Source organism: Monodelphis domestica, chromosome 7 (assembly GCF_027887165.1).
Source record: "Monodelphis domestica isolate mMonDom1 chromosome 7, mMonDom1.pri, whole genome shotgun sequence".
In the NCBI taxonomy this organism is placed as follows: Eukaryota; Metazoa; Chordata; class Mammalia; order Didelphimorphia; family Didelphidae; genus Monodelphis; species Monodelphis domestica.
The window spans coordinates 246,946,391-246,966,100 of record NC_077233.1 but is presented as its reverse complement, the minus strand read 5'-3'; the positions used below and the strand labels follow the sequence as shown (position 1 = coordinate 246,966,100).

The window sequence follows — 19,710 nt, the reverse complement described above, 5'->3', positions numbered from 1 at the left end:
ACAAAAATGGTAGAAGAATTTTCAGCTTCATTCAAAGATGTAAAGCATAACCTGAAGTCAATTCAAAGGGGGAAAAAAACTGTCTTCATATTTGCAAATCTTTTAAAGATATTTATCCATGACAAGAGGATACTGCTCTGGCCACTGCCCAACCCACTAAAACCATTTCTTCCCTAAACTGAAAACACTCTCAGGATGTGGTCTTGTAAGAAGTGCAACTATTTACTAGCCATTGAGAGAGATTATTCTGGTATGCAATATCTTTCAACCCAGTATTCAAACTTTTCACTGCTATTCAGAACAGGGAAGCCTCACTAAAAAAGGAAAAGTTGCAGACAGGTTAATAGTATACCATATGAACATGGAAATGGTTCCACTAGCATAGAATGGTTGCAGAGGTTTAATTGTTGTCTGCTTTAAATATTAACTCTTATTCACTTAAATTCCTTCCTTCCAGGGGTTAGCTTCTAACATGAAGGCAGTGATTTACAGTAAAAGTCCCACTGTAGGCATCTAGAGTCACAAGAGTGAAATCTCTTTGGAAAATCACCTGTGGGGGACACATGAACTCATTGGAGGGTATACTGCACACTTCTCCAGAAATCTCTAGGTTTCTCAAAGGTATAATATAAACACAGAAAGGAAGCACTAGCTGTGTGACCATGGAGCTTACCTTCTCTGAGTGAGCCTCAAGTTCTTCTCTACAAAATGGGCATAATGATAATATCTAGTTCATTGGGCTATTATGAAAATCAAATGCTAATGTATAACGCTGAGCACAACTTAAAGTGCTATTTTTGTTTTGTTTTGTTTTTTAATTTGAAATTTTTTATTTAACTAGTTAATTTAGAATATTTTTCCACGGTTATATGATTCATGTTCTTTCCCTCCTCTCGCTCCACTCCCCTCCCATCACCAATGTGCAATTATTAGGTTTTAAATGTATCATTGATCAGAACCTATTTCCATATTATTGATATTTGCACTAGGGTGATCTTTTAGAGTCTACATCCCCAATCATATCCCCATCAAACCATATGATCAAGCAGTTGTTTTTCTTCTCCCACAGTTCTTCTTCTGGATGTGGATCGTGCTCTTTCTCATAAGTCCCTCAGAATTGTTCTGGATCACAGCATTGCAACTAGTAGAGAAGTCCATTACATTTAATTGTGCCGCAATGTATCAGTCTCTGTGTACAGTGTTTTCCTGGTTCCACTCCTCTCACTCTGCATCACTTCCTGGAGGTTGTTCCAGTCTCCATGGAACTCCTCCACTTTATTATTCCTTTTAGCACAATAGTACTCCATCACCAACATATACCACAATTTGTTCAGCCATTCTCCAATTGATGGGCATCCCCTCATTTTCGAAATTTTTGCCACCACAAAGAGTGCAGCTATGAATATTTTTGTACATGTCTTTTTCCTTATTATCTCTTTGGGGTACAAACCCAGCAGTGTCATGGCTGGATCAAAGGGCAGACAGTCTTTTAGCGCCCTTTGGGCATAGTTCCAAATTGCCCTCCAGAATGGTGGGATCAATTCATAACTCCACCAGCAATGAATTAATGTCCCCACTTTGCCACATTCCCTCCAGCATTCATTACTTTCCTTTGCTGTCATGTTAGCCAATCTGCTAGGTGTGAGATGATACCTCTGAGTTGTTTTTGTTTTGTTTTGTTTTGTTTTAAACCCTTACCTTCTGACTTGGAATCAATACTGTATACTGGTTCCAAGGCAGAAGAGTAAGGCCATATTTGAACCTAGGACCTCCCATCTCTAGGCCTGGCTCCCAATCCACAGAGCAACCCCCTCAGAGTTGTTTTGATTTGCATTTCTCTAATTATAAGAGATTTAGAACATTAAAGTGCTATTTTAAACATCAAATATTAGATGACAAAAATAAAAATGAAGAACTGCAATTTGTACAGATATGGCCAATAGTTGGTATCATTAAAAAAAAAAGAATAGATTTTTCAAAGAATGTTTTCTTAGCATTCTAATAATATAATAACAACCACTTAATGATGAAACAGAAAAGCTAATGATTATGAGAACCATCAACTATTGTCCAGTTTAAACACTTTAAAATACAACCATAAATTAACTTGTATCATAAAAATCTAAGTAATATCAGAAATATTTAATGAACATTTCCCCCTTTCTAGAAAAGTCTTCTAGTCTTATCCCATTTATGAGAAGAAGAGACATAATATAATGATGTTATGGAATCATGCAGGGCTTAAGAATCAGGAGACATTGATTTCATTCTTGATTATGCTACTAATCAGTTACTGACTCTCAGTTTCCTCATCTGCAAAATGGGAATGATATCATCTGCCCTACCTATACAACAGTGTTGTGAACTATCAACTATTATACCTATCTTATTTTTGTTCAATTATTTTTAGTTGTATCAGACTCCTCATGACTTCATTTGGGGTTTTCTGAGCAAAGATACTAAAATGATTTGCTTTTTCCAGCTTATTTTAGAAGTGAGCAAACTGAGGCAAATGGAATTACCCGAAGTCCTGGCTTTTTTATACTCATAAATCCTGATACTAAGGGGAAAAAATAATTACAATAATGGTGGATTTCTATACTGTTGAGAAAAGTTAACAGTCCCACTATCTACTCTCTTTCTGAAATAATCAGATTCCTATCAAGATGAAATATTATTAAAACAAGATTAAATAGAGGAAAGGAGAAAGTAGTCAGGACACAAGATGATAATGGGAATTGAACATGACAAGAAGGAGCAGAGGACAAAAAGAAAAGTACAGTATGGACATTTGCTAAACAAATTGCATCCACTGGAGACCTACTCATTAGAATGAATAGAATATCTACATGAATAGAAAGTTGTGTAATCACTATTTTCATCATTAGACACATTTGTGAAGGGCTCAATATCCCCCCCCCCTTTAGACTCCACCAAAATATATACTTTCATGACATGAGTAATGTGGATGATAAGAGTGTTACTCTTATGCAGGTATGAAAGTTGGCTTCTAACAAAAGCCCCAAACGCCATAGCTTAATCACTGTTGTACTGTCTAGACTCCAATGTCTCATTTATATATTATTGAGCAATCAGCATCTATCCCATTAACCATTACTATTCATCTTTAATGCCACATGGACTTCAGTTATGGCCAAAAGAAGATAATCAATACATAGCCATAAGTATATGGAACAGCATGTATTTTAAAAAATTTTTTTCAAATAAAATTAAAGTTAGAATTAAATAAAAAATAAAGGATAACAGAAACTACAACTAGTAGTTAGTAATACATGTTAATGTTTATTCTACCAATTGTTCACTCAGCCAACAAATATTTATTAGACACCCACTAATCAATTCAGCAAGTATTTATTAAGCACGTATATATCTTATACTGTCCTAGGTAGAAGGAATAAAAGCCAAAAATGAAATGCCTTCCTCAGAACCCTCCCAACTCATATTCTACCAATAGAAATAACAATTTAACAGACTGGTAAATGCAAAACAAACAAAAAGTAAATATAAAGTGATTTCTGGAGAGGAGTAATCAAAAAATGCTTTTGTAATAGGTATCATTTAAGCTGAGCCTTAAAGAGAACTAAGAGTTCCAAGAGGCAGAGAGATAAGGAAGGAATGCAATTTGGACATAAGAGACACAAGATGATGTAGGGGTAATAGGAAATAGGCCAATTGGGCTAGAATAGAGTATATGAGAGAGAATAATATGTGACCAGCCTAGAAAGTCAGATTAATCCTTAATCCCAGTTTAATCACTAACAAACTAAGTGGATGATCTTGGTCAAGTTATAAACTACTCTAAACCTCAGGTTTTTTTCATATGTAGAATGAAGGATTTGACCAAAATCTCTTCCAGTGCAAAAAATGTATGATTCTAGGAAGGTACCACCTGTGGCATTTAAAAGAGTGGATGCCATAAACGGTAAGAGTTAAAATGGTTGAGGTTGTAAACTGTAGTGAAAAATAGTGGAAGATATAAATTGTAGTAGATATAAGAGTGGGTGAGTAAATTTGTGACCGCAGAAAGTATGTTTTCACTACAGTGTCTTGTTTTTAAATCAAATATAAGGTGGTCGCCAGGGAAATATTCCCAATTATGAAAATATACCTGTCAACTGGGTTTTATAGAGAATTTAATTAATAATACAATGAGGAATTAAAGAAAGAGAGAAAAGGAAATAAATGAGAAAAGAATAGCCGGCCCAGGCAGTCCTGGCCAATCCAGGCCTAAGCTTTCTGAGAAAAGATCAGTCAGTCTTTAATCACACCACAAGATCTGTCCAAGCAAGGATTCTAGTGACACCAGGCCAGCTCCATCTCAGCTGACTTCACCAGCTCAATTCTCTATCTGAAATGTCCCCGAGAGAGTCTCGAGAGAGACCCTTCAAGGCTGCCTTTCCCAGCTGACTGTTTTACAGAGAGAGCTTTTAATCTCCTTTTAAAGGGCATTTTCTTCTTTGTCACCTCCCCTAAATTCTTACATCTACCAATCACAGTAGACGTTTTTTAAAGGACAGACCATTCTTAGTTCACACCTAAGAAGGTGTGAACTTTTGAGTAATTCACACCAGGAAAGCTCTGTGTAAGTTTCTCAGCTCTTTGTTCCTTGTAAATTCACAAGTTGCTTGACCTTTATAGGTACTTAGCACCCCTTTGTATTAGTTCTAAAAATAGGCATGGCTTAAGTATGGGTTTAAGTACTTTTCATTGTGCAGAAAAGAGTTTACAACTTTATCCTCCCCTAGGGCAGACTTAAGTAGGTGAGTTCTCACATTCCTGATCTAAGTAGAGTTCACTGCCCAAATGGGGAATGGTCTTAATCAAATCTTATGAAGTAGGGTCTGGGAATTTTTAAGGTTCACACACCTTTCATCTTTTGAACATAATTGTCTTAATTCTTTATTGTGTATAGGCACAAGGGCTTGAGGAAAATGTAAGTAGTCTGAAATAATTGTTAAGAATTAAACATGAGAGAAAGAATCTTTTCCTTCCATAAACATTTATTAAATATTTACTACAAGCATGGTACTGACCTAATCACTTCAGCATCAATTAATTAGTGATATAAAAAAAAATAAGAAGTGCTGCTATAAGAAAGTCTGAAGACATTAAAAAAACTTTTTATTCATATGATGAAACCCTCAATGCCCCATTCTTAGAAAACTGACCCATAGGAGTCTCTAGGTGGCTCAGTGGATAAAGACAGGCCCAGAGATGGGAATTAATACTTCTCTTCAAAGCCTACTCTGACACCTTATTGCCACATGACAACAATAACACTTCATTCTTGAAGGTTGTGTCAATAAAATCCAAGTTCTGGGAGGTCCTACCAAGTGGGAAGGTTTTAAGTGATAGTCTCCTATATCTACTAACTAAGTTCAATGATAATCATCACCAGGTAAGTCATGAAAGATTTTTTTAGCCATGGCAAATATAAAAGACCATCCATTAAGTTAAAAAGGAGTTTTGACTTGCGCTTATGAAGGAAGCCTCCATATTTCACAAAACTACATAGAGATCTTTGAGGTATTGAAATAAGTAGAGATAGCAGTGAATCCCAGGAATTTCAATACCAGAAGTCAAAATTTTCAGCCATTCGGAGCCTCTAAAAACCTGATTAATGTCACTAAAAAAGAACAAACAAACAAACATAAAATCCTTATCTTCTGTCTTAGAATCAATACTGTGTATTGGTTCCAAAACAGAAGAAAGGAACAGAACAGGCAATGGGGCTTAAGGGACTTGCCCAGAGTCACACAGTCAGGAAGTGTCTGAGGTCACATTTTGTCTCAATCCACTGAACTACCTGGCTGCCCCAAAAATCTGATTAATGTCATTTTAAAGAGATGTGAAATTAAATACTCATTTTTTCTCAGCATATAGCATTATTCATACCTCTTCTTTTGCAAGTCTTTAAAAGATCTTACAGATTTCACAACTCAGGTATTTTGGTAGCTTGCCAGGGAGAAAGCTATTGGAAAAATGCAAATGTCTTCCTTGGATTCTGAAAATATCTTCTTTTGAGGAGGGAAGGAAAGAGTGAGAAGGACAAGTATAGAATGAGAACAAAAAGAGAATGCTTGAATAAATATGATAATTCCTATCCTTAAGGAGTTTAACTTACAGTAACTTACTGAAGTAACACTGTGAAATCAGTCAAATATGTGTAATATTTCATTGAATGTGAAACTGTGTAACATATCACTGAATAGGAAACTGATCAGAAGATAAGTTGCTAGAATTATGTTAAAAATCAGTGGTAATTACTAATCATTAGCCTGAGATCCACCAGAATCTATTTATCTAAAGTTTCCTTAAGCCAGATTTCTATTCAATGCTCAGAAAAGTCTATTATCTATTTTCTTATTTAGGCACATATTGTTTTCCTTAAGCGTCTAAGTTTCTTTTTTTTTTTTAACCCTTACCTTATGTCCTGGAGTCAATACTGTGTATTGGCTCCAAGGCAGAAGAGCGGTAAGGGCTAACCAATGGGAGTTAAGTGACTTGCCCAGGGTCACACAGCTGGGAAGTGTCTGAGGCCAAATTTGAACCTAGGACCTCCCGTCTGGCTCTCAATCCACTGAGTTACCCAGCTGCCCCCAAGAGTCTAAGTTTCTTAAGGTCAGAAATTAATTTTTTTTTTGTCTTTGTATCCTCAATCTCTACCTGAGGACGATAGCCATAAGCCATGCAATACAAGTTTTTAAAGAACTGAAAATTAGGATTACACAGTAAATAATAAATAATGTGTGCCTGTTCAGCATAAGCAGGCTAAAATATATAAGAAAAACTGAAGAATATGTGTAAAGGAGGCAGCTAGAGAAATAAAGTCCTGGGTTCAATTCGGGTCTCAGACACTTCCTAGTTGTGTGACCCTGGGCAATTCACTTAACTTTAATTGCCTAGCCCTTACCTCTCTTCTTGTCTTGGAATCATCACTTAGTATCAATTCTAAGACAGAAGGTAAGGGTTTAAAAAAAACTAAAATTAAAAATAATAGGTGTAAAGGATTTCGTTGGGTAAATATACCGCCAAAAATGGAATTGGGTTTGAGTTCTGCTGCAAAGTTGAGGGACACCTGGTGAACAAACACTCCACTAGTTTCTTCCTGATGTCAGGAAAAAAGGGAGAAAATATGGCCAACTGGGATACTGATAAGAGTTGCATAAGATAGGCAAGAATGGATGAGTATCAATTAGTGTTGCTAGAGAGAAGATGTAAGAGAAAGAATACTAGTTCTGCAGGCAGAGTACTTGGGTCAAAATTCTATCTCTGATATTTACTCAACAGAAAGTTGAAGTGGGGGAAATGCCAGCTCTGTTGACAATGCCCCTATATTCAAATCTCACCTTTGACACTACCTCTAGTACCATGAGAAAATCATTTATATTCTCTGGGACTCAGTCTCCTCATCTTTAAAACAAAGGTTCAAACTTATGATCCTACTAAAAACAAATAAAAGCACAAATCCATTTGAATATTCTAAATATTTTGCATCATATATGAGAGGTGAAACGATGTTGAAATGTGTTTACTTGATATTTTTCATGATGATTTCAAAATATTATCACCAATAATTCAATTTTTAATTATTTATGAAGTATTTACTATTCACAGAGCATTGTGTTGTTCAAAAATAAAATAAATTAAGTTTATTGATAGAAAAATGATTACAAGGTATGACTAGGCTAACAACTTTCTCCTCATAAAATATTTTGTTTCCATTGGCTGTGTATAGAAGAATGGAAATCATGCTAAAATAATTAAAAACATTCAATCGGAAACCATTTAAATAAACATTGAGTCATCTTTTCCTGGATGAATTAGACCCTCTAAGACTCAACTTCAGGGTAAAGGTGCTCTTTGGCAAGCTGAATCTCCAAGCAGGAGGGAAAACATATGAAAACCAATATTCTGAACTATTACCTAGAATAAAGACTGAAGGGGTGGAGGCTGAATAAAAAAGGAATTAGAGAGAAAAGATAAAATCCTTCAAGGTGTATAATTAGAATCTGCTCCCCAAGACTCTAACTCCCAGATTCCCATGTTCCTTCTCACATTAAGTCTGTATGTCTTAGAGATAATGTTTTTGTGTGACCTCACTCCTCTCTCTCTTTTCCCGCCAACATGGCTGGGAAAGCTGGCTTTACTCAGGCTTTTACTTTTGTCCTTTCATTTCTTTTACTTTGAGTGATTATTAATAAACCTTATAAAATATAATATTCAGAATTATGGATATTAATTTTAATCTTACAAAGGGAAGGCACTACATAAATAAAAGTGAAAAATAACCCTCATCTTTTTTTATATATCTTAGTATCAACTGAGGTTGAAAAACTCTTGCTAGGTTCTAAAGAGAAAGTAGGAGAGGAAAATAACAATGGCATAATTGGCTGTACTGGTTTGGTTATCAATGAAATAAAAAACTCTTAAAAGAATCAGAATGTTTGTTATAATGCCATAGAACACAGGCTACTATTTCACAAGCACCACCTTTCTAAAATAAAGCCAGAATGATGACAATTATTGACATCATATATAAAGGGTATTTGGACACACAGGCGTGAGAAACTCATTTTGAAAGAGCAAATGTTTAGCCCTTTTTAAGATGATTTCATGTCTAAACATATTTTATTTTCATGTAAAGTCCCTACATCAATCTTCTTAAGATTCTATGAGCTTAGAAGTATATATCATATAGGATGCTAAGGCAACAAAAAAAGTGTAATGCTTTGCTCATTTTTTCACAATTAAAAATCTCTGATAAGATTCCTAGAAGTCATGTAGTCATTCAAAGTCAAAAGCCTCAAAGGCATAGGAAAAAGAGTTGACACTCTGAACTATAGAATGACGAATGAAAACTCCCCCTGCTGAATAAATTCAGGTATATAAAGGAACTACAGCTTAGTATCAAATATACAAATACCTTTGTTAATCCAGTCTTAAAGATTTTAAGTTTTGAGAAATAGTGTGTCATGCTCAATATCCAACAATGTTTAATACCCGCATACCTCTTATTTTTGTTGGTCACCAGCATCTCTTCTCTGGACTGCGATTCACTTTATTTCTACCTAAGAAATGTCAGCTTGGATGGCATGATACTTTTGAGGAAGATGAGCAAAGGAGAATTTCCTCTCCAATGTCTAAAAACAAGAATGGACTTTGAGTTTTCCCAGGAGCTTCTACCACCTAATCAATCTCTAACGGATGTTAAGATAGCCATCTATGAAATGTCCCAACAAATTTTCAACATCTTCAGTCAGAATTACCTCCCACTCACATGGGAAGAGGAAAATGTTCAAAAAATCCAAATTAAACTTGATCATCAAAGTGAGTACCTGCAAAGATGTTTGGAAGAAGATGAGAAAGAAAAAGAGGTCCTGGAGAAAGAGGATGAAGATGAAATTAGTTACTCAGGTCTTACTGTCCTGCAGCTGAACAACCTGGAATTGAGGAAATATTTCAAGAGAATAGGCAGTTTCCTAAAGGAGAAGGAATACAGCCACTGTGCATGGGAGATAGTCAGACTGGAAATGAGGAGATGTTTCTACACACTTCAGAAACTCATATCACAACTCAAATAACAAGGTACCTTTTAAAGAAAAATTCTTTTTACCCTCCAAAAGTTACAATATCTTACATTTTAGAAGTTGGTTATCTTAATAATTTCTGCTTCCTGTTCTCATATATTGTACAACTTTCTTTAGTTCTACTTAATATATCAGTGATTTGTGTGCCCTTTTGACATCTATTCACTGTTTAGACTTGTATGGTCAGTCCAAAGACCACAGTATTCAATTACTTGAGTGGTAATTTGTAATCATTCTTCTCAATAATTTCTTTTCTGGTCAATTCATCTTTTTCTTCTTCAAAATTGAAAACTAGTTCAAAAGGGGGAATGTTTGAATTGAGAAGATGATCATAAAAATTTCAGAAAAAAATTCTTGATAATCTCATAATCCTTAAAACAACAAGTGATGTTGATGGTGTCTACTGTTAATATGGTTTAAAAAGGATATTTGGACACTTGGGCTTGAGAAAACTATTTTTTAAACAGCTACAGTTTAGCTCTTTTCACTGATGTCTCTGGTGTCTATTTATATTTTTAGAGGGAGGGTTACCTGAAAGTCCCTATTATATCTATCTTTTCAGTGACTACATCCCACAAACAAGAGAGAAAAATGACAAAGGTAGTAATGAGAGGTTAATTATTAATGTGTTACTTTATGTCACCATGTTACTCAAGATAGGTTTAAAAAATAGTAGTGCCTCTATCTTCTGTTCCCCTCTTTTACTCACCTTCTCCTTTCTCCACACTTTTATAAGGACTCATTCTCTTTGCCCAGTTTGTTTTGACTCTTCATAAATGTTATCAACCCACCCCAGTGGTGAGAAGCCTACTGAACACTTAAGCAGCAGTTTGTGCCTTGTCACTTTTACTCCCTCTGGAGATGATGCTCAAATTTTACAATCTATCAAAATGGCTTAATGTCCATGGATAAAACATCTAGCAGAAAAAAACTCTCCCTTTTCTCTTTCCATGGAGTGACTGAGAGTTGACATTTCTGAACCATGTGCTTCCAAGCTACAGCTGTAATCCAAGCAATATATATAATCTCCCTTCTCTTGGCTTTTACTTCTGCAAGTTACTGATGGAACCTTTTTTAAAAATAAAAAACCAAAAAACAAGACAAATAAAATCTGACAAGTGCCAAAAAGAAGTCATGAGTAAATAAAATGTGGTATAATGAAAAGAGTTGTCAATCAAAGTAAAAAAAGATCTGGTTACCAAACCCAGCTCTGACACTTAGCTAGCTTTTGAAGGTAGATGAGTTACTTTATCTTTCTGGGACTCAGTTTCCTTATTTATAAAATTAGGGAGCTGAACTAGATAGATAACCTCTAACTAAGGTCTCTTCCAGATGTCATGTTCTATAATTCTCTGAGAAATACAGTCCAAAAATATAAATGGCAAGGTTTTCCAAGAAAATTATTCTAAACTGTGAAGTTTCTTAAAAGGAAGCTTTTGAATTTCTCATACTTCCTGGACAGGTAACAGAAAAAGCTTTTTATATCAGAAAAAGAAAAATTTGATGAGTATCCTTAGAAATAAACAACAATACCATAGATGTTTATATTATGATGTGAGTGCTAAGTGGAACCATGTTTAGAATGCTAAAGGTGGCATTAGGGAAACCTGAATTCAAATCTGGCATTAAATACTTATTTGCTATATAATTCAAGTCATTTTAATAAGTCATTTAACCTCTAATTAATTTTCCTCAACTGTAAAATGGAGATAGGAGCAGCTAGGTGGTTCAGTGGATCGAATGCTGGGTCTGGAAATTTGGAAGACATCTTTCTGAGACTAAATTTAGCCTCAGACACTTATTAGCTGTGTGACCCTAGGCCATTAACTTAAATTATTAGCCTCAGTTTCTTCATCTGTCAAATGAGTTAGAGAAGGAACTGGTAAATCATTCCATAACTTTGCAAAGAACGCCCTAAATGGACTCACATCAGACACAACTGAAAAATTACTCAACAAAAAAAAAAGTATCATAGTTAGGAATCCCAGTGCAAAGATCTCTGTATTGTCTCAAACATTTAATTTACTTGATGGACAAGAGGTAAAAATCTATAGCAGGTGTTATACACTTGGCAATAGAATAAAAGTTGTTGTGAGGTTGTTATGAGTATAAAATGAGGCATTTGTAAAGTGCTTTGCAAACCTTATATTATATAAATGCTAGTTATGATTATTATTGTTATTATTAATATTTTACTTTGAGAGAATTTGGATTTATCATGTTACTTAACTCAAAAGCAGTGTTTCCCACTAACTTAGTAACGTTTAGTATATTACCAAACGTATAACATCTGCTATAGATTTTTGCCTCTTGTCCATCAAGTAAATTAAATGTTCGAGACAATACAGAGATCTTTGCACTGGGATTCCTAACTATGATACTTTTTTTTGTTTCATTCTACTTGTGAAGTAGAAAGTTAAGCCTTCACTTCAAAAATTATCTCCCATGAATAAATCAAGCCAAACAATCTTTCTTATTATTTGGTTTTATTTTGCCTAAGTTATGTAAATGAAAAAACCACTAGTGTGGTTTACCTGTGTAGCCACTTTTGTTGTTCATTCAGTCATGAGGGATTCTTTGTGATCCCATAAACCATAGCTATACCTGGGATTTTCTTGACAAAGATACTGAAGTAGTTTGCCATTTCCTTCTCCAGTGGATCCTTTTTGTAGCCATTGCCCACATTAAGTTCTCTTGGTTTCAGAAAGCAGAACTGGGACTAAATGATGGATTATATACCCAAAGATTTAGACCTGGAAAGGACCTTGGAGGTCATCTAATCTAGCTTCAGTTGATGATGTGTTTCTTGAATTGAATACATAGAAAGTATTCTGTAAGTCCAGAATAGTTATTAAATTGTAAATTCTTGAAACAAAAATTGTATTTTAGTTTTACTTGTTTCCCACTCACCACCTTGCTCTACCTTGACTAAAAGGTACTATGTGAGTTGACTACTAAGTGAATATCTTTTAAAATTCACATTGTGTATTATTTTGGCTAGTTTTAGAAAGTAAGTCATCCTTCCATATATTTAGCTGCAGAAATAAAAGTAGAACAGGAGTTACTAGGAGACTAAGACCCAAAAAGGTTTGGCTATTACAAAGGTAGGTAAGAAAAGAGTCAAAATTTGAATCTAGGTTCTTTGACATCAAATCTAGGGCTCTTTGGAAACTGTAGGGATTTCAGGTCAATATAAGAAAAAGTTTCCTGAGAGGGTAAACAGTACTTAAACTTGGAGTCATGCAGACCAGGATTCACATCGTCCTTCCCACATTTTATTAGTTGTGTGACCATGGACAAGTTATATAACCATCTGCCAGACTCAGTTTCAATATTTGTAAATTGGAAATGGTATCTATAATAAATATATTGTTGCTGAATTCTAGTGAGATAATGAAAATTACCTTGAAAACCTTTAAAGTGCTAATGTCCCCTAATAATTAGAGTTGTCCAAAAGTAGGATAGGCTTGTCCCTTACACTACTAAGTTCCCTACCACAAGAGGACTTATAAAACAGGCTGTTGCTTTTCAGGGATGTTGTAGCTAGGATTTATGACTTGATGGTTTTAATTTTATAATCTTAGGGTACCTGTCTGAAGTTGCATGAATCTGTGAAATGATATTTATCTATCCTTTTCAGAAACATCAACCTTCAATCAAGAATCAAATGGAATATTTGTCTCCAAGTAGGAATAGAAAGAGATGGGAATTTACCTGCTGCAACCACTAAAATTTTTCTGGTAGAACTTATGTGAAAATTCCTCAGCTATATACTTGTTCAGTATATGTGCAAGCTTAAGCTATCTACAGATGAGGCAAACCATGCATAGAAAATCAGCTTCAAATAACAGTTTTGGTCAAGAAGTTTAAAAAAGTGAAAGGGTACAAAGAGAGCAAATAGAGAAGAAGACAATGGAATGAGTATGTAACTCATTTAGCAAAAAGATATCATTATAGGAATATTGTCTAAACCAATGACTATACTATAATTTGCCATTAAAAGCTCTGCTATCTAGTAAGAGACATATTTTGTGGCTATAAACTAAGTATAAAGTACATAATTACTATTCTTTATGGATTTCTCTAATAATATCATTGCTCCTTGAACCACTCTCCTGGTATGACGTCAATGCTCCTGATTTCTGTAATTTACAGTTACAACTTTGACTTTCCTAAGTGAGTTGATAGGAGAATAGGAGGCAATAGAATTGGCTAAGTATTTAAGTAATTTCTAACCATCAGAACTGTTTGTGGAAGGAAGACATATTATGCTTTTATCTTCCACTATACTTAGGTTATTTTCTTCACCAAACTATGACTGAAAAAACGAATGTATTCTTTACACAACTAACTGATATTCTTTATGAATTTTCTAGTAAGAACACAGTTCCATATTCCTTTTTATGTAATACTGTCTTTAGGAAATATTTTCATAATGAGAAACTTGTGAATGTTATGAATTTTAAATTCATGGTTTAGAGATTTATTTTTCCTTTTCAAAAAAATTACTGATAACTAGAAATAAGTGGAGAAAGCAAGGAGGCCATTTCATCCCTAGTTAACCTATGGATTTTACTCTCTTGGTTCTTTTCACAAGAAGTCAAGACTCATGGGGTCTATAAGTAGGATAAAACCTCTGACCAGAGATTCTACAAGGCCACTTGAAAAAGCTTTGAAAATAGGTCCCTTTGAGTCTTCACTATATATAACAAGTGTGATTAAACACCTCTTTGTCAAAGAAGATGGAAATTTATATTTCCTGAGGTCTCCTTGTCCCACTCTTAGACCATCAACAACACTCTCCTTTCCAGGATTCCTTTATATGCTATTTCCTTGTCTTGTTTGTTCAGTTTTATCCCTAGCACCTGTCAAAGTAACTGGCACATAGTAAGTGCCTGCAGACCCCTGAGAACCTTAAAGTACTATTTAAATATTAGATACTGATTTCTGCTAGTCAAAATGTCAATTTGATGGTACAGTGAATGGAATACCTGCTCTGAAATTAGGAAGGCTTCAAAATTGAGTTCAAATCAGGTCTCAGACATTTCCTAGCTGTGTGACCCTGTTATTAAATCTCTTTTTTGCTTCAGTTTTCCACATTTGTAAAGTGGGGATAATAACAGCATCTACCTCTTTGGATTATTATAAGGATCAAACAAGATAATAATTGTAAAGTGCTGAAGCCATAGACCCTAGCACATAGTAAGTGCTTTATATATGTTAGCTATTATTCTAACTGGCTATACTATATTAATAAAAAGAAATAATAAAAGGTATCCATGCTTGTAGTACCTTATACCCTGCCATAGGTGACTTTCTATCTTGTATTTTAGCCTGAGAAATCTGCCTATCAGTGCTCCAGGCTGAATTGCAGGGTGGTAGTAGTGTGGGGGGGGGGGGGCCTTACTACAGCAATCTACTCCACAAAGTCCTAGTCTATACAGCACCAACTGTGTAATTTCCAATTCTAATGAAGTGTGCCAAAAGGTGAGACACAGGTCACTCAGCTTCAGTTTGAAGCTCAGCTCCCTGCTTCTTTCCCCTGGGCATAGCTGGAGGGGGCGCAATGGCAGTTCACTGGATGTATAAACTTGACATTCTACAAAGAAAGCTGGGCAAATACCGAAGTAAAGAAGAACAAAGTATTTCCACGTCAAGCCTACAAGTAGGTCTGACATCAGGACATCTGCTGTATGGAAAACAGGTCTTCTTTTGTATTGCTACTCCACAATTTGTTGTTGTAAAAAACACTCCTTAAATACGAACGACGTTCTGGCTGATGTTTAAATCGGACTGTTGGACGTCATAAATTTAAGTGAGAAAATGAAGGAGGCTGGTCTATTCTCTAAACAGAAAGAGAAATGTCACACAAAATATGAACTCGGCACAGCACTAAATGTCCCTCTGTTATTGACTCTCATGCCCCTAAATTCCGTACGTTCGACGAACATTAATTAATCGCCTGTCTCCATTTTAATCCGTGCCATAGAAAGGCACTAAACTTAAATCTGTTTATTCTCCAATTAACAATAAAACAGAGCTTTAATTTGCAGCATTCCCAGTTTCCAAACTAAATGTTTACTCCAAACCCTTCAGCGACCTTACTCCCACTATCTCACCCCCACATTCACCCCCCGCAACGAAATGAAAGAACCTGGTGATCTTTGGATTCACAATTCAGACTCCAGAGGCAGATGTTATGTCTCTCTAGCTGCCGCCCACCGACCCAAGCCTCAGAGTATCAGTCCCTCGAACCACAAACTTCCCCAAAGTTTTGAATTTCAAGCTGCACCTTCATTCACCTCTGGAGAGGCAGCTCTGCTTGTGCTACAGTATCTGCGGTAAGGGCTCAGACCAGCGGGCCCCTCAGAGGAAAAATTGCAGTGCATCTAGAGTTTAATTGGATTTTTTCTTCCGCTAAGTTAAAAGCTGCGCTTTTTCAGATCGAAGCACTTTTTGAATTGCGGATGTGATAAGATCTGGGAAATGTGCCCTCAGCTACTAGAAGGGAGAGGAGGCGGGGGTGGGGGGAGGGGGTAAGAGGGGAGGAAAATCTAGAAAGTTTCCCTCCTCCTTTCAACCGCAAAAGGCCTGGCGGGATGTCTGTAGTAGAAGTGGACAGCATCAGAGAAACCAGAGGAAGCTCGCTTTCTGGTCCCAGATACTGACCCAATGAATATCTGTTCGAACCTCCAGGCCGCCCCCCCATCCCCCTCCAGCTCTCCCTTTCAATTCCCCCGCCAGATGTTTAAAACACAAACAATGCAGGGGGAGGGGAAAAGAGATGCGCGGCGGGATCTGGAGTAACAAAAGGCCATTCCTTAAGGGACAAGAAAACACTGTCACTCATCTGGGACCTTCCGCACTAGGAATGGCTTTGAAGCAGGGAGACTCCTGCACTTGCTAGCCTTAAACACAACTTCTAGTGTCCAAATCTTACATAAAATGGGGTGGGGCCACGTGCTAACCCGAGGAAGATTGGAAGGTTTTTTTGGTCTCCACTCCCACCCCCGGGAAAAAGGGAGGGGCAGAGTTTCCAGATGTTTGACAGTAGTTGGCCTATCTGAAAAGTACTCAGCTTGCTCAGACTTTCCCCTTCCCCCAGCCCCCAAGGTCTGCTAGGCTATCCCAAAGGAAAACAGAAGCAAAAAGGGTGAAACAAAATCTTCTCTCTGCCTCCCTCCGACCCCCATTCCACCCGCGTCCCCCATGAGTCATTTCATTCGGATCGCCAAGAGTTCAGCCTCTTCCCTACTGTACTGGGTAGTGCCTCTTGTAAAAGTTTGTTAGAGAGGCGCCCCCCCCCACCCCAGCACAAGAGCACGCGAGCCCAGATGCGCGTACACATACACATAAACATTCCCACAACTCCAACACATTTTCTTTCTCTCTCAGTCTCTCTCTCAATCTCTCTGTCTCCTCCCCCTCCCCCTCCTCTGTCAGAGAATTGCGTTAGTGGGAGAAACTCCTTTAAGAAGTCCCAGATCATTAATCACTTGATACAAGCGCAACCAAGGACTGGACAAGAGGGAGTCCAAATATATAGGCAAGCGTGCATTTAGAATGAAAAGGGAGAACCTCTCGGCCTGGTAGAGATACTGGGCTTTAGCTTATGGAAAGGTGGGGGTTTGGCGGGTGGTGGGAGGGAGTGCAGGAAGAAGGGAAAGGGGAACCTGCCAACTTCTGCCACATTGTTGCACAATACCTCCAGGTGTGGGAGAGTGGGAAGCTCACCCCACTCTACCCTCTCCAGCCCTTTCTCCTTCTTCCTCCCCTACGTAAGCACGATTCAAAAAGATAATCTGCAGCAGCAAAAGGAGAGGAGGCTGCGGCTACTCCTCTGCCCGCCTTCTCTTTGCGCCCCAGCTCGCTGTGTTGTTATTTTACCTTTAGCCCTGGAACCCCGTCTTCTCTCTCCGTCTCTCTGGATTCCAGACAGTTGAAGGAGTTGGAAAAGGGCTACCTCGTAACCAAAGGGAGAAGCGGACGCAGCTTCAAATCCACGGTAGTTAACTCCGAAGGCGGTGCAACGTGAACGAACCACACAGTGCCACAGACCTAGCGAGAGACGCAGTCGGCCTGCCTAAGCCGCACATAAAAGCCCCCTCATGTATGGAGCAGTGCTTTCCGCAACAAGCCTCTTGCTGGGGGCCTGGCACTATCGGAGCACGGGAACAGGAGGCCCCCTAGTGTCCGCCGGACGCTGCGGCAGGCCCATCATTGATTAGGGGCGAGCCAAGCAATTATCACTAAAATTGGCTCACTTCCCTGAATCTGCAGAGGGGAAACCAGGGCAGGCTCGCCTCTTAGAAATGAGTTACTGTAGCAACGATGACATACCTGCCCAAAAGCAACTAACTTCCATTGATCTTTTTGATCCAGTTTCACTTCTCTTGTCCAACCTCCATAATCTCCCTAAAGGCATAGGTCTGACCATGTTATTCCCCTACTCTCAAAACTTTCAGTTGACTCCTCATGACTGGTAGGATAAAATACAAAATCCTCAGATCGGCATGTAAGGTTCTCCACAATCTGGTTCCAACCGCTTTTTTTAAAACATTAATTATTTTTTCAAAATCACAAAATGTAAAATCAAGTATTTTGATTACATCAAATTAAAATGGTTTTGTACAAACAAAATTAATGCATCCAAAATTAGAAGGGAAGCAACAAATTAGGAACCAATCTTCATTACAAAAACCTCTGGCAAAGGTCTAATTACTCAAATTTATAAAGAACTAAACCAGTTGTACAAAAAATCAAGCCATTCTCCAATTGAAAAATGGGCAAGGGACATGGATAGGCAATTTTCAGTCAAAGAAATCAAAACTATTAATAAGCTCATGAAAAAGTGTTCTAAACCTCTTATAATCAGAGAAATGCAAATCAAAACAACTCTGAGGTATCACCTCACACCTAGCAGATTGGCTAACATGACAGCAAAGGAAAGTAATGAATGTTGGAGGGGATGTGGCAAAGTTGGGACATTAATGCATTGTTGGTGGAGCTGTGAATTGATCCAGCCATTCTGGAGGGCAATTTGGAACTATGCCCAAAGGGCAATAAAAGACTGTCTGCCCTTTGATCCAACCATAGCACTGCTGGGTTTGTATCCCAAAGAGATAATAAGGAAAAAGACATGTACAAGAATATTCATAGCTGTGCTCTTTGTGGTGGCATAAAATTGGGAAATGAGGGGATGCCCTTCAATTGGGGAATGGCTGAACAAACTGTGGTATATGTTGGTGATAGAATACTATTGTGCTCAAAGGAATAATAAAGTGGAGGCATTCCATGGGGACTGGAACAACCTCCAGGAATTGATGCAGAGTGAGAGGAGCAGATCCAGGAAAACATTATACACAGAGACTGATAACACTGTGGTACAATCGAATGTAATGGACTTCTCCATTAGTGGCAAAGCAGTGATCCTGAACAATTTGGAGGGATCTATGTGAAAGAACACTATCCACATTCAGAGGAAACATTGTGGGAGTAAAAATACAGAAGAAAAACAAAGGCTTGAATACATGGGTCAAAGGGATATGGTTGGGGATGTAGACTCTAAATGAACATCCTAGTGTAAACAACAACATGGAAATAGGTTCTGATCAAGGACACAAGTAATACCCAATGAAATTGTGTGTTGGCTGCAGGAAGAGTGGGTGGAGGGGAGGGAGGGAAATAATGTGATTATTGTAACCAAGGAATAATGTTCTGAATTGACTAAATAAACGTATTCAAATAAAAAAACATTAATTATTTTTTCAAATAAGAATTTATTATCTCACTTTCCCAATGAAGCACACACACACACACACACACACACACACACACACTCACACACACAAAACACTTGAAATATATTCATAACTGAGTAAAACAAATTCCCACATTGGTTACCTTTTTAAAAGTGTCTGTGTATGTCACTCTGCTGTTCCTTTAATCTATCTTCTAAGTCAGAGGTGGCATCAATTCTCTTGAACAGTGGTTGGTCACTACATTGATCAGAGTTGTTAAATCTTTCCAAGTTGTTTGTCTTTGTAATTTACCATTTAAATGCAATTTCCCATCTCCCTTCATTCAGAAGAGTAATTCC

The 19,710-nt window shown here is 37.2% G+C and overlaps 1 protein-coding gene across 1 annotated transcript in view; it reads right to left on the bottom strand.

Annotated features, from left to right (window-relative positions):
* MOB3B (MOB kinase activator 3B) overlaps positions 1–17,794 on the bottom strand; it is a 251,259-nt gene extending 233,465 nt beyond the window's left edge. Inside the window, exon 1 of the mRNA XM_007498097.3 lies at positions 17,499–17,794. The gene's annotated coding sequence lies outside the window, so the exon portion shown is untranslated. The remainder of the gene's footprint in view (positions 1–17,498) is intronic.
* Positions 17,795–19,710: the final 1,916 nt, after the last annotated feature.